This window comes from Macrotis lagotis, chromosome 4 (assembly GCF_037893015.1).
Source record: "Macrotis lagotis isolate mMagLag1 chromosome 4, bilby.v1.9.chrom.fasta, whole genome shotgun sequence".
Lineage (NCBI taxonomy): Eukaryota > Metazoa > Chordata > Mammalia > Peramelemorphia > Peramelidae > Macrotis > Macrotis lagotis.
Window position 1 is genome coordinate 15,161,042 of NC_133661.1, and position 13,306 is coordinate 15,174,347.

Here is a 13,306-nt window from a genome sequence, read left to right on the forward strand (position 1 = left end):
AATAAACTGAGCTGAACGCCAGTCTGAATTGGAATCTAAATATCCACATCATAACCATTTATATCAGATTTGTCTACTCCTATCTCCGCCAATATCAACACTGGCATAGACGATGGAGACCTGGGCAGACATAGATATATAAGGGATGCTCTGGATAGCTACAGTTACAGAAGTACGTATACACGCTATCTGCCTTTCCTTCTTTTTTACAATCACAATCTCCAGAAAGTTTCCAGTACTTCATAGTATAAAATAACAACAGTTCATATACCAAAAGAGATATTATTTATATATTTTATGTATGAAATATATAAATATATAAATATATTTCTATAATAGATAATATTCACATATAAACATATCATTTATAAACATTATAATTATAAACATATATTATTTATATTTATAAATATATTTACACATGAATTTATATATTTATACATAGATATATAGTGCATATCTATATAAATCTTATCTGTTATTATTTTGTAGCATGCATGTATTTCTAAGATTTGCAATCTCTTTTCATAATTTTATTTGATCTTAAAAAAAGAAAAATAATAAAAAGCCCTGGGGTGTTCTCCAATATACAGATGAAAAAGATCAGACCAAAGAGAAATATATTCACATGCCCAAGGTCACACAACTCATGAATGTTCAGAACTGAACACCTTGGATGAAAACTTAAGTCTTTTTGTTGCCATATTAGGTGTGAGATCCTCTCTGTCACGCTGCCTCTCAAAATGAAAGGTATAGGTTAGATGACCCAAAGAGTATCTCCTGTTTGCAGCCAATGATTGCCCACTTTGTCAAGACTTGACTTCATAATTCTTGAATCAGTGTCAAGAAGGCTCCTAGCCTTTCCTTTCCATCACCCAAAATGAACTACTTTGGGTTTAATCCCTTAAATCTTAAGGAACTGACAAACAAATCAAAATTCATAGGATTTTAAGATTAGAATCCAGGGATTGGAAAATTTTCCAATTTAGCCTTCTGATTTTATAAATGAGGAACTTGAGGCATAGATAGTAGTGACCTGCCTGAAGTCCAGCAGGGGTAAGTGGAAGTATCAGAGTGAGAACCCAGATCTCCCTCTCGCAGATAATTATCTGTATTAACAAACTTCATATAATAGTGTGGGTTAGACACTGATGCTGGAAAGATTCAGTGATATTTTACAGCAGGAGAACCTTTTCTGAGTTCTTTAAAACTACATACATGGTGGATTATTACTATTATAAAATCAATTAATCTTTGTTTATAAAGATATGACAACCACTGCTGAAAAATCTGTATATAACACTTTACAGGGGGAAATGTGTGTCTGTTTTGTTCTTATTGCCATTGTTCAGTCATTTTAATCATGTCTAACACTGAGATTTTCTTAATATTTTTTCATCTATTTTACAGATGAGGACATTGAGGCAAATAGAGTTAAACGACTTGCTCAGGGTCACACAGTGATTATGTATTTAAGGCTGCATTTGAATTCAGAAAGATGTCTTCCAGACTTCAGGTCTGACACTTTATCCAATATACCATCTAGTTACCTAATAAAAATTTATTTAGGAGGAAATTATGCTAGGGGAAAAATGAAGCAATATCAACCCTCAAGGAATTTACATTCTCTTGTCCATTTGATTTGACTGTAAATCCAGTCAAGGACAGAATACAGGGGAGGAAAAACAGAACTGATTTTTTTTCTCCATTATTCAGGGAACAAATATTCTCCCAGCATATAGGAAAACACCAGAGTGCCCAAGGTTTTCTTTTTTCCTTTTCTGGAAAATATTGACTTGTATTCAGTGTAGTCTAGATAGAAGCATGTGTGTTTGTGTGTATGTGTGTGTGTGTGTGTGTGTGTGTGTGATAGAAAGACAGAGTACATGTGTGCATTTGTGTGTTTATATATGTGTACTGCTTTTTAACCTACTTTTAGCCTACTTTCAAGGTTTCTGAGACAACCTAAAACAACCCAAAGCAATCCTGGACTAAAAAAAGAACCAAATATTCAGACAATGACTGACAATTTCCTCCTTCACCAACATCCATTGTGTTGCTCTGATTCCATCTAAAATGTTGTATTTATGGACCAGCCATGACTATCTGGGTCAGCTAGATGGCTCAGTAGATAGACTGCCGATCCTGGAGTCAGGAGGACCTAAGTTCAAATCCAACCTCAGACACACTTAATAATTATGCAGCTGTGACCTTGGACAAGTCACTTAACCCCATCTCCTTAAACAGAATTAAAGAAAGAAAGAAAGAAATGACCATCATATTGTAGAAAGGGAGATGTTAAATTTGGCTTATATGAAGGAGAGCCACCAGGGTAGTGGAAGCCTTGGACAACAGAGAATAAGAGTAGAGGTTTGAAAAAATTAGTGATGTTTAACCTGGGAAGAGTTAGAGGAGACAACAAGAAAGAATATTCATGGCTATCATGAGAGAAACAGCAGAATATAGAGAGAAAGTCTAAGAGTAAGGAAGACTGCGATTTAGTCTAGATTTTGATACATCCTGGGTAAGTCAATGAACTTCTCAGTCCTTTCACAACTCTATAATTTTAAGTTGCAAAGGAGTTTGCATTTTTTTTCAGAAGGTCCATACCAATGAAATCCCAAATCTTGCTAAAATGTGAATGAGACATTAGATTTGATAGACTTGTCCTTTGAGGATGGAGCTGGTGAAGAAAACTGAAAAAGAAGATTTCAAAAGTAAACAAAAGGGGTCTTTCAGAGAGACTCTGATTCAACTCTTTTGTCTTATAGAAGAGGAAACTGAGAATTTGATTTTGCATAAACATCCACTAACTAAAAACCACTACCACTACCACCACCACTACCACCCTGACCACCACCACCACCACCACCTGCAGGCTATTAGAGCTCTTTGTCAGCACACACCTTTCCATTGGATTCTCTTGTTCTTTCTCATCATTGCCTTCTACGTTCCTTAAAATACCAACTGAAATTCCACCTTCTAGAGTTTATAAGCTTTAAGAAGGGGGACTCATTTTTTTTTTGTTGTATCCCCAGCACTTGTCATTCAGTATGATAGTAAGTGCTTAAGGGATGCTTATTTATTGACTAATTTGAATCTAGAACCCTTTCTATACCTCTGTGGGTACATAGGTGGACATGCATATGTTGGTATGGCCATAATGGCATTGGGAAACTAAAGTCAGGGGCACTAAAAAATCAAGGATTGAAATATAGTAAAATTGAGGCTGGAAATTGAACCAAAGAATTCACTCTAAACTCTTCCCCAATTTTGAGTATACCACTGCATCTTAGAATTCCTCCCATGTGTTTTTCTATATTTTTCTTGACTTCAGGTTGGCCCCAGCCATGATTTTATTAAACTTCATATATTACTTCTCTCCCCTATATGCCAGTCACCTCCTGAACAACCTAGACAACAGTCTAGCTAGGACAAATCTGATCTCTCTCCATTTTCCACACTGGAACAAATTAACTACCATTGTTTCTGGAAAGGTTTGGTCACTGTATTATTCTTCTATTGCTCCCAAATTTTCCTTGAAACCATTAATAATAATAATGCTGACGACAATGACAGTGATGATAGCTAGGGTTTGTATAACATTTTAAGCTTTAGAAAATATTTTGCAAATATTATTTCAAGTAATTTTCATACCAACCCTGCAAGACAGGAGCCAGTATTATCCACCCTCTTCAGATGAGATAAATGACAAAGCTAGAACTTAAGTGACTTGCCCAGACTCATAAGAGGCTGAGGCAGGATTCAAATTCTGGTCTTTTTTGTCTTCAGATCCAGTGCTCTATTCACTGTACTTTCCCTAGATAATGCTACCGTATATGTGAACTTTCCTCCATTAGAATATAAGTTCATTGAGGGCAAAGCTTACGTTTCATTTTGAAATTCCATACTCAAAAACCTAACACTATGAGTAGTAGTAGTAAATGTTCACTAGATATTTTCATTCATTCTTGATCCTCAGGAATAAATTTTTTGGGAAAAAACATCAGTCTAACTTTAACACAACTAAGGAAATAGAGACTGATAAGGATCCTTATTGAACTTGGTATTAGAAAGACAGTTTTTGTCAGAAATCTGCACATTGAAACTCAACCAGACATCTCTTCCAACATTTTCAAAGGAGATGTGTCAACACAGTGCTTTGTTTCAGGAAGCCTTTTTAGAAATTTGGTCCTATTTTCATAGATAAGTACTGAAGTGGGGGTGATTTTGGAAGGGGATATCTTTGGAATATGGACCATAATCAGTAGATGCCCACATCCCAATGGTGACCTTGACTGAATGAACATTGTACAGGAAATATGACTTTGAAGAAAGGGGAGGGAAGAAAGGAAAAAGAAAAAGAAAGAAAGACTTTGCTTTAGACAGGAGGTTTATTTCACTCAGACATCAAAATTCCAAGGTTAAAAATGAAAGGCTGGGGCGGCTAGGTGGTGCAGTGGGTAGAGCACCGGCCCTGGAGTCAGGAGTACCTGAATTCAAATCCTGTCTCAGACACTTAATAATTGCCTAGCTGTGTGGTCTTGGGCAAGCCACTTAACTCTATTTGCCTTGCAAAAACCTAAGAAAAAAAATGAAAGGCTGTCATCTAATTTGTTTTTTTTAACCATTATTAGATGACAATTTCTTAGTTGCTGGGCCCTAACAAATACTGGATTCCACACAAAAGACAATGAACAATTTTTTAAAGAAAGATTACTTATTGTTCAGACTTCAGTTTACAAACCTGTATTTTTTCTTCTTAAATTCAACTTGAAATTTTAGTAATAGAAAGGAAGATACAGACATCTAGAGATGGAAGAAATTTAGAGAGCATCCCAATCCAAATCCCCCCTAATTTGCTCTATATGGGAGAAGATAATTTCTTTAATAAATTTATCCTGTGTTTAGCATTATGTTTTAATTAATGCTTTTTTCGGATAGGTTTTTGATGCCTTTTCCTTTAATAGCATAGTCATTTCCAGTTGTATCACCTGCTTACTCCAGTAAGAAAATGGGAGAAATAAGCCTAGTGAGCCTATCTCACAGCACTGGCAAAGAAGGCCTTATTCCACACCCACAGTTCCCTACTTCTCATAGGAGAAAAGGGAAGTTCATTTCCTCATCTTTAGTCTGACAGATTAGTTCTTATGTTCACTTTTCACCCTTAATGAATAACAATTGAATGGAATTTTATGGCCTTGAAACCTGAGTACCATAGTTGAAAAGTGAATAAATCTAGGTTACCATAGAAAAATGATCCAAAGTTGGACTGGAGTCCAGATGCTTTGTTTCCCATTTCCCCTTTTATAATACTACTGTCTCTCTTTCTGCTCTCATTTTTGTCAGTTAAACAAAGAAACATAGTTTATTTTGTAATTACCAAATGTTCACAAAAGCCTAAATACTTGCCTATGTGGGTGTCAAAAACTTGAATTCACACTTCTTTCAAGGCAATCAATATGGCAGGTTCTCTTTAAAGGAGGAAGGTTCTCTGAAACTTCATGGATTTTGACAATACTCTCAGAGATTTATATATACCCAAAGAATTCGGCAAATACTGTTTTTCCACACAGCATATTGTTTGGAAATTAAGACTTTAATCTTTCAGTGTAAGGCAAGAGGTGCAGCTTTTCCCATACTCTATAACATGAGAATTAAAGTCATATATCATAGTGGTGAGGAAGAACACAAGCAAATCCAATAATCATTATTTGGGGCCCAAAGCCCCATGAGGGAATCCTCTGATAGTCTATTTTCTTGCCTTTCAGACACGATCTCCTGAGCCTACTTGAGCTAGGATTTTTTTAAGACCATTTAAAAATTAGACTTCATAATTGGCCTCAAAAACCATTCCAACATTTGGTATTCTTTACAATCTGGAAAGTCAATGGTCTAGAGATTTAGAACAGAAATGACTTTAGAGGCCCTCAAGGCCAATTCCCATTTTATAAATGAAAACAAGACATGGCGATATTGAATGATTTGTCTAAGGTCACATAACTAGTAACTGGTTTTGTCTTTCTTTGCATTCCCAGCATATAGAATAAAGTCTACCCAACCCAAGTGAACTAAATTGATGAATGAATGAAGAAAATGAGGCAAGATTTGGACCTGGGACCTTCTGACTTCCAGTCCAGGATCCTATCTTATGATACCTTTTGTTCTTTGAAGATTACCATTTGTACTTTAGGGCAAAACAACATCACAGTTTTCATCAAGAAACTCTGCCTTCATCAGGAAAGAAAAGGAAAAATATATTGTTCTAGAAACCTGGGGATTTGGATTTGTATTCCTAGTCCTGGCTCCATATTTATTCTGTAAATCAATCAGAAAATGCTGATTATTGTTCAGGTGTTTCAGTTGTGTCTGACAACCTCAGGTCATCATTTCCTTCTCCAGTCATTTCACAGATAAGGAAACTAAGGCAAACAGGGAGAAGTGACTTGCCTGGAATCACACAGAGATTAAGTGACTGAGGCAAGATTTGACTCTTCTTGACCTTAGACTCAATACTCTACCCACTGGGGGACCTAGAATCTCAAAATATTTTAGTACCTACTATGTGTCAGACATCCTGGTAGACATATTTATGTCCCCTTTTTGAACTCAATTTCCTCTTCTTTGGATCTTGAAATGGGCTATTTCTACAATCCTTTCAAACTCTAAATTTGGTGATCTCATAAATATTTACAATTCTTTCCTTTCAGACCTTTTTCTTTCCTTTAATATTTTCTGTAGTTCTGACTTTGGGAAGTACAATTTGGAATAAGCCTTGGTATTCCAGATTATTGGATGGTTTTATCTCAAAGAAAACTTTATTTTATAAGAAATGCATGGCAATTGGGGCGGCTAGGTGCATTGTGGATAAATCACTGGCCCTGGAGTCAGGAGTACCTGGGTTCAAATCTAGTCTCAGATACTTAATAATTATCTAGCTGTGTGGCCTTGGGCAAGGCACTTAACCCCATTTGTCTTGCAAAAAGCCTTAAAAAAAAAGAAATGCATGCCAAGTTATGCATGTCTAATTTGAATGGTGGGCTGGAAATGCTGATCATTAAACCTTCAATATGAAAACATATAAACAATTTCCATAATGAATGATTTATGAGATGAAACCTGGAAAGGTCTGCTTATTTCTTTTATATTTTAGGTGGATGCATGCACAGAGTACCTTTATCAGTTAAAGTTCTACTCTTTTACATCCTTATGATCCATAAAAGCCTCTTGTCCATCACAATCTAGAAAACTTTCTAAAATTAATCTCATATTAATGTAGTTAGTGGAGTTATGTTTGCATTCAATAATACCTCGACAATACTTTCTAGTCACAAGGTAGTCCCTCTTTCCCTTTCACTAGGCCTGGAAGAGCAGTCTTAATATGGCTCCATTTTCTTGTGTTTCCTTCCCCAATCCATTCTCCACTCAATTGTCAAAATCACCTTCCTACAGCCCAAGGATGGCCAGGTCCCTCTCCTGCTCAAGAAAAGCAATGGTTCTGTTCAATGATTCCCTAATGATATGACGATATAATATCAGTTTCCTAATTGGTAGTTAAACCCTTTCACAAGCGGACTGGGAAGTTGATTTTCTACTTTGCTCCTCTTGTTGTAATTTATGTTCTAGTCATACTCATTGACCTGTGTCTCTTAAAGTCTTTGATTTCATTCAAACTCAGATTATGTGCTAAATATTTCTAAGAAACTACGGGAAAGTACTATGGGACACCTAGTCCACTGGTTTCTATCCTGGGTTCTCTTCTTTCCTCTCTCTATACCATGTCATTTAGTGATCTTATCGTCCCTTAATTATTCAAACAATAAACATTTATGGAGCGCCTATTATGAGTATAATTATGAACCAAAAGCATTGTGTTAAGTGAAATTTTTCATCACTATGCTAATGATTCTCAAATTTTATCCTGCCTAACTTCTCTCTTGCCATTCAAACTCACATCTCCAACTGTCATTCACATCTCCTGAAGCAGAAGCTTAAACTCAACATGTCTAAGACTGATCTCATTATCTTTCCCCAAAAAAACTTCTCCCACTTTCCTTTTTATAATAGAGGGCAATATCAGAGTCATCACCTAGGAATCACCCTGGATGCTTAATTATTTCTCAGCTCTCAGATCCAATCTGTTGCCAAGGCCTGTCAGTCCCATCTTTGAAGATAATCACACATGGGATAGAATGAGATGGAATGGGATAGAATCAGATGGTTTCAGCAGATGTGTGGTCATGAGGAGATACATCTATCCATACATCCATTCATACATTCTCTCATAGAAGCACAAAAGGGTTTCCAATTTTTCACAAAGCAATGAAGAAATCACAGTTCCTTGAATAATGCAAAGAGATTCTATTTTGTAGTTATACACTGGCATTTTTAAAAGAGTAAGTTCAAAAGTATTTCTATTTAAGGTTATGATTGTCACAAAGAGGCTGACATGCCCTCATCATTGTGGGATTTTAAAAATGAAATTGATTTTCTATCTTTAAATTTTTTTAAGGTTTTTTGCAAGGCAAATGGGGTTAAGTGGCTTGCCCAAGGCCACACAGCTAGGTAATTATCAAATGTCTGAGACTGGATTTGAACCCAGGTACTCTTGACTCCAAGGCCAGTGCTTTATTTACTGCACCACCTAGCCATCCCTATCTTTATATTAAAAGAACAAATGAACAGAGACATTATCATTCTTTTAATGAGAAAGAGATGGAAAACTCAAGAAATGTCTACAATTGCAGTGGATTCTGTAAACTGGGGAAGTGATTTTCCTCCTTCTTACAGATCCAAGTCTTTTGAAGAACAAATAAAACCAGTGTCTCTTAAAATTTCATGGGAACAGAGGATATGTGAGAGATCATGGCAAAGATCAAAACTGGGATTCCTGACTTTAAAGGGACAAATATTCCCTTTTTTAAATCAGAGGACTGTCAATCCCATCTTTGCAGGACCCTACTCTTTCCTTTGCTAATGCTATCACCTTAGCCTTCATCAACTTACACATATTATTGAAATAGTCTGGTGGGGGTGGGCATGAAAGTGGTCTGTCTACCTAGCTCATATCTCTCCCCACTCCAATCTATCTTGAGAATTCTCCCTGAGATAATGGAATTTTAAAGAATTTAAATTTAATTTAAAGAAATAAATAATTGACAAGTACTTAGTACCAATTTCTTGCTTTGAGTCCAGATCCATTCATCAGAACGCCTCTTGAAATTTTCCCAAATTTTCTGGTTCTATCCAAGCTTGTAATTATGAGAAGCTTTTTGTCTTTTCATGACACTGCCCATTTATGTACAAATATCTTCTGAGAGTATGTACAATGTAGGAAATTGAGCACGTACCATGGAGACAGAAGGTTATGGGTTCAAATGACACTTAAGACTAGCTAGATTCAATTCAGCTCTAAATCCTGAATTTCATACCTACAGGATCAAACTTACAGGGACAGGAACTTGCTAAAGGAAACTCTCTAAGAAGGAAATAATCCTACAGTGTGTTTTGGTCCTATAGCCTTTGAGAATTCCATAGAACACTGAAAAATAAAAGTTACTTGACCAGTAAACAAAGTTAATAATGGACCAAGACTGAATTTGGACTCAGGTTTCTTCTTTAAGACCAAATCTCTATCTATGATATAATGCTGCCTCTTGAGAGAAACAAAAAACTCTCATCTAAAAACCTTGTCTCAAAAAAATCGGAAAATAATTGAAGCCATTCATGGAGAGGTTCTTCTTAAACTCTTCCTACTCTGTCATATCTCAAATGCTTTTGGTCATTATCTCCCTCTCCTCCCATGTCTCACATGGAGAGATGGTCCTACACCTTATCACTATCAATCCCTCTCCCTACTCAAGAGATTCCATTCAATACTACCTTCTCCACCAGATTGAAGTCTTTCTCATCCTCATTCTTTTTATTTTATTAAATTTAAATTTAAAGTTTTCCAATTACATGTAATTCTCAACATTCATTTTGTAAGATATTGATTTCTACATTTTTCTCCCTCCCTGGTCTCCCCTCTATCCATGACAGTGAATAATCTGACATAGGTAATATATTTCATTTATCTTTCTTTTGGCACCTTCCCTACTGCTAAGAAACATGCCCACATTTTTCTCCATCCTAAAAAAAAGTTATCATTTTATCCCATCACCCCTGCTATTATCTGATATTTTTCTCCACTTTTTTTCAAAAATATTATTCATTTATTTTAGCAGTTTTTTTGATAAATTGAGTTTTAATTTCTCTCCTTCCCACAAATCCCCCACCCACTGAAAAGATAAACAAAAAGACATCAATTATATGTATGAAATCATGTAAGTATTTTCATATTCGTCATATCATCAATATCAACAACAAAAAACCAAGAAAAATAAAGTGAGAAAACTATATTTGAATTTGGACTTAGAAGTCTTCATTTTTCTCCCTTCATTTTTCTCATGAGTACTTTCAAATCGACTTAGATCATTACATTGATCAGAGTAGCCAGGGCCTTCACAGATCATCATAACCACACTGTTGTTACAATGCATGATAATCTATCAGTTTTCCTCACTTTGAAACACTTCATATAGGTCTTGAGATTTTTTTCCCTTGAAACAAGACCTATCATGATTGCTTACAGCACAATATACTTCATCACAATCATATGCAACAACTTGTTTATTCATTCCCCAAATGATGAGCATCCTCTCAATTTACAATTCTTTGCCACCCTAAATATTTTTTGTCCTTAAGGGTCCTTTGATTTTTTTCCTTAGATTCCTTGGAGGTACAGACCGAGTAGTAGTAATTTTGTTGCATCACAGATAATACACAGTTTTGTAGCCATTTGGACATAGTTCTAAACCATTTTCCAAAATGGTTGGACCAGCTAACAACTCCATCAACAATTTAGTAGGGTACCTATTTTTTCTCATCCCCTCAAGCATGTGTCATTTTTGTTTGGTGTGCAGTGGCATTTCAGCTATTTAAAATTTGTTTTTCTGTGATCATATTTTTATATGACTATAGATTGTTTTAAAGTCTTCTTTTGAAAACTGCCTATTCCTATCTTTTGATTTTATCAATCGGGAAGTTGCTTTTATTTATATAAATCTGATTCAATACCCTATATATTTGAAAACTAAGTCCTTTATGAGAGAAATTTGTGGTTAAAAAGCTTTCACTCTTACCTCACTGTCCCTAATAACTTTTTTAGCTAAATATGTTTCCATGATCATCTCTTTTAATTGGATCTATTTTTGCTTTTGCTTTACCTGATTGCTTGATTGCTACACCTGCTTTTTTTTAAACTTCAGCTGAGGCATAATAGATTTTGCTTCTGCCATTTATTTTAACACTGCCTGTGTCTTTCTGTTTCAAATTTTTCTCTTACAAATGACATAATGCTGGAGTTTGGATTGTAATCAATTCTGCTTTCCATTCTGTCTTATGAGTGAACTTATTCCATTCCCCTTCACACTTGTGATTACTGTGTATTTTCTTTCTCTTAATTTCCTAGTTTTTATTTTTATCCGATCCTTCCTCCAAAGTTTTTATCTTTCAGACCACCTCTCTTAATCTACCCAGCCTTTTATATCCCCCCCATTCATAGGTCTTTAATTTCTTCTTCTTTTCATTTCCCTATCAGGTAACATAGATTACTATACCTATCGAGAGAGAGAGAGAGAGAGAGAGAGAGAGAGAGAGAATATAAGAATGTGTATTTTTTTTAGGTTTCTGCAAGGCAAATGGGGTTAAGTGGCTTGCCCAAGGCCACACAGCTAGGTAATTATTAAGTGTCTGAGACCGGATTTGAACCCAGGTACTCCTGACTCCAAGGCCAGTGCTTTATCCACTACGCCACCTAGACGCCCATGAGAATGTGTATTCTTTACTCTTTGAATGAATTCTGATGAAAATGAAGTTCATGAATGGCCCACCCACTCTCTTTTCTACCTCCACTAAAAAAATGATATTCTTTGTTCACCTGTCTTATGTAAGATTTTTCTCCTTTTCAAGTTTCCCCTTCCCCCTTCTCGTGGTGCATACCTTTTTCACACCTTCATTTTTTTTTTCTTTTTTAGATGACCTCAATGACATTGACTCACACTCAAGCTTTGTTTATGTAGACTCCTAACTACCCTACCAATGATAATGTTCTTAGGAATTTTTTTTTATTCTTTTGATTTTGTTTTCTTTTTTCTCAAAGTTTAATGGAGCCCTTCTACAATTCTCACTTTTAAGGAATTACTTTCTTCAGGGAGCTTTTGTTCCACTTTTTCCATTTGGCCAATTCGATTTTTAAGGTGTTAATTTTTCCAGTACTCTTTGTATCTCTTTTTTTCAAGCTGTTGATTTCTTCATAATTTTCTTGTATCACTTTCATTTTTCTTCCAAATTTTTCCTTTACCTCTATTATTTAATTTTAAAAGACCTAAATCTAGCTAGAAATTATTGTTGAACTTCTGTCCAATTTATTCTTTCTTTGTGGCTATAGTTGCAGATGTTTGGACACTGTTATCTTTTTTTTTTTGAGTTTGTGTCTTTGCTCTTCACTGTTATCATAGTAGCTTTTGATGGCCAAGCTCTTTTATTGTTGCTGCTGTTTGTTCCTCTATTCTAACCATGGCTCTTGACTTTTGGCTTAAATACAAAGCTGGGCTAGGCTTTCAGGGTAATGAACTGTCCTGATCTTCAAGTTTTTCGCTGCTTTCAGAGGTAGTGCTGGGGGATCTGTAAGTCCTCAGTACATCTGGTTTTTGTCCAGAAAGATGTCTTGTTCTCCTGCAGCTTTCGGGGCCAGTATAAATATTGGCCCAGGAACTACAACTGAGTCACATGTTTTCCTTGACCTTCAAGTACTAGTACTCTTTTCTGCCTTGGAACTAAGATTAGGGCCCTTCTACCTTGTTGGGGGGGCACAAACATTCTTCTCTGACCTGGGACTTTAACCAAGGTTCCTACTTCCCTTTAGTTGTAAGTTGTAGTGCTCTCCTTACTCTGGAACTATAACCTGGAACTGCAAATGGGCAATGCAACAGGGCCCTGCTTCTGATGCTAGCAAAGGGGTCCCCCGTAATTTTTTTTGATAAGTTTTTGCAAAACCTTTACTACCTCTGGACCAAGGAGTTCCTGAAGCTGTTGATGCTGCTATTGCAATTTCCTCCAAAGCTCATGGCTTTTTGTACTTTGGTCACTTAAGTTGTCATAGACCTCTACAGCCAACCTCCTAAGTGACTTGATCTGCAAAAATGCCTCATGCTAACTTGACTAAACTGACTTAGAATTTGATTTGAGGCACTATTTTAAATTT

At 35.8% G+C, this 13,306-nt stretch overlaps 1 protein-coding gene across 3 annotated transcripts in view; it reads right to left on the minus strand.

Moving 5' to 3' along the window:
• Positions 1 to 13,306, minus strand: part of PCDH15 (protocadherin related 15) — a 2,110,989-nt gene that overhangs the window by 180,888 nt on the left and 1,916,795 nt on the right. The window lies entirely within an intron of this gene.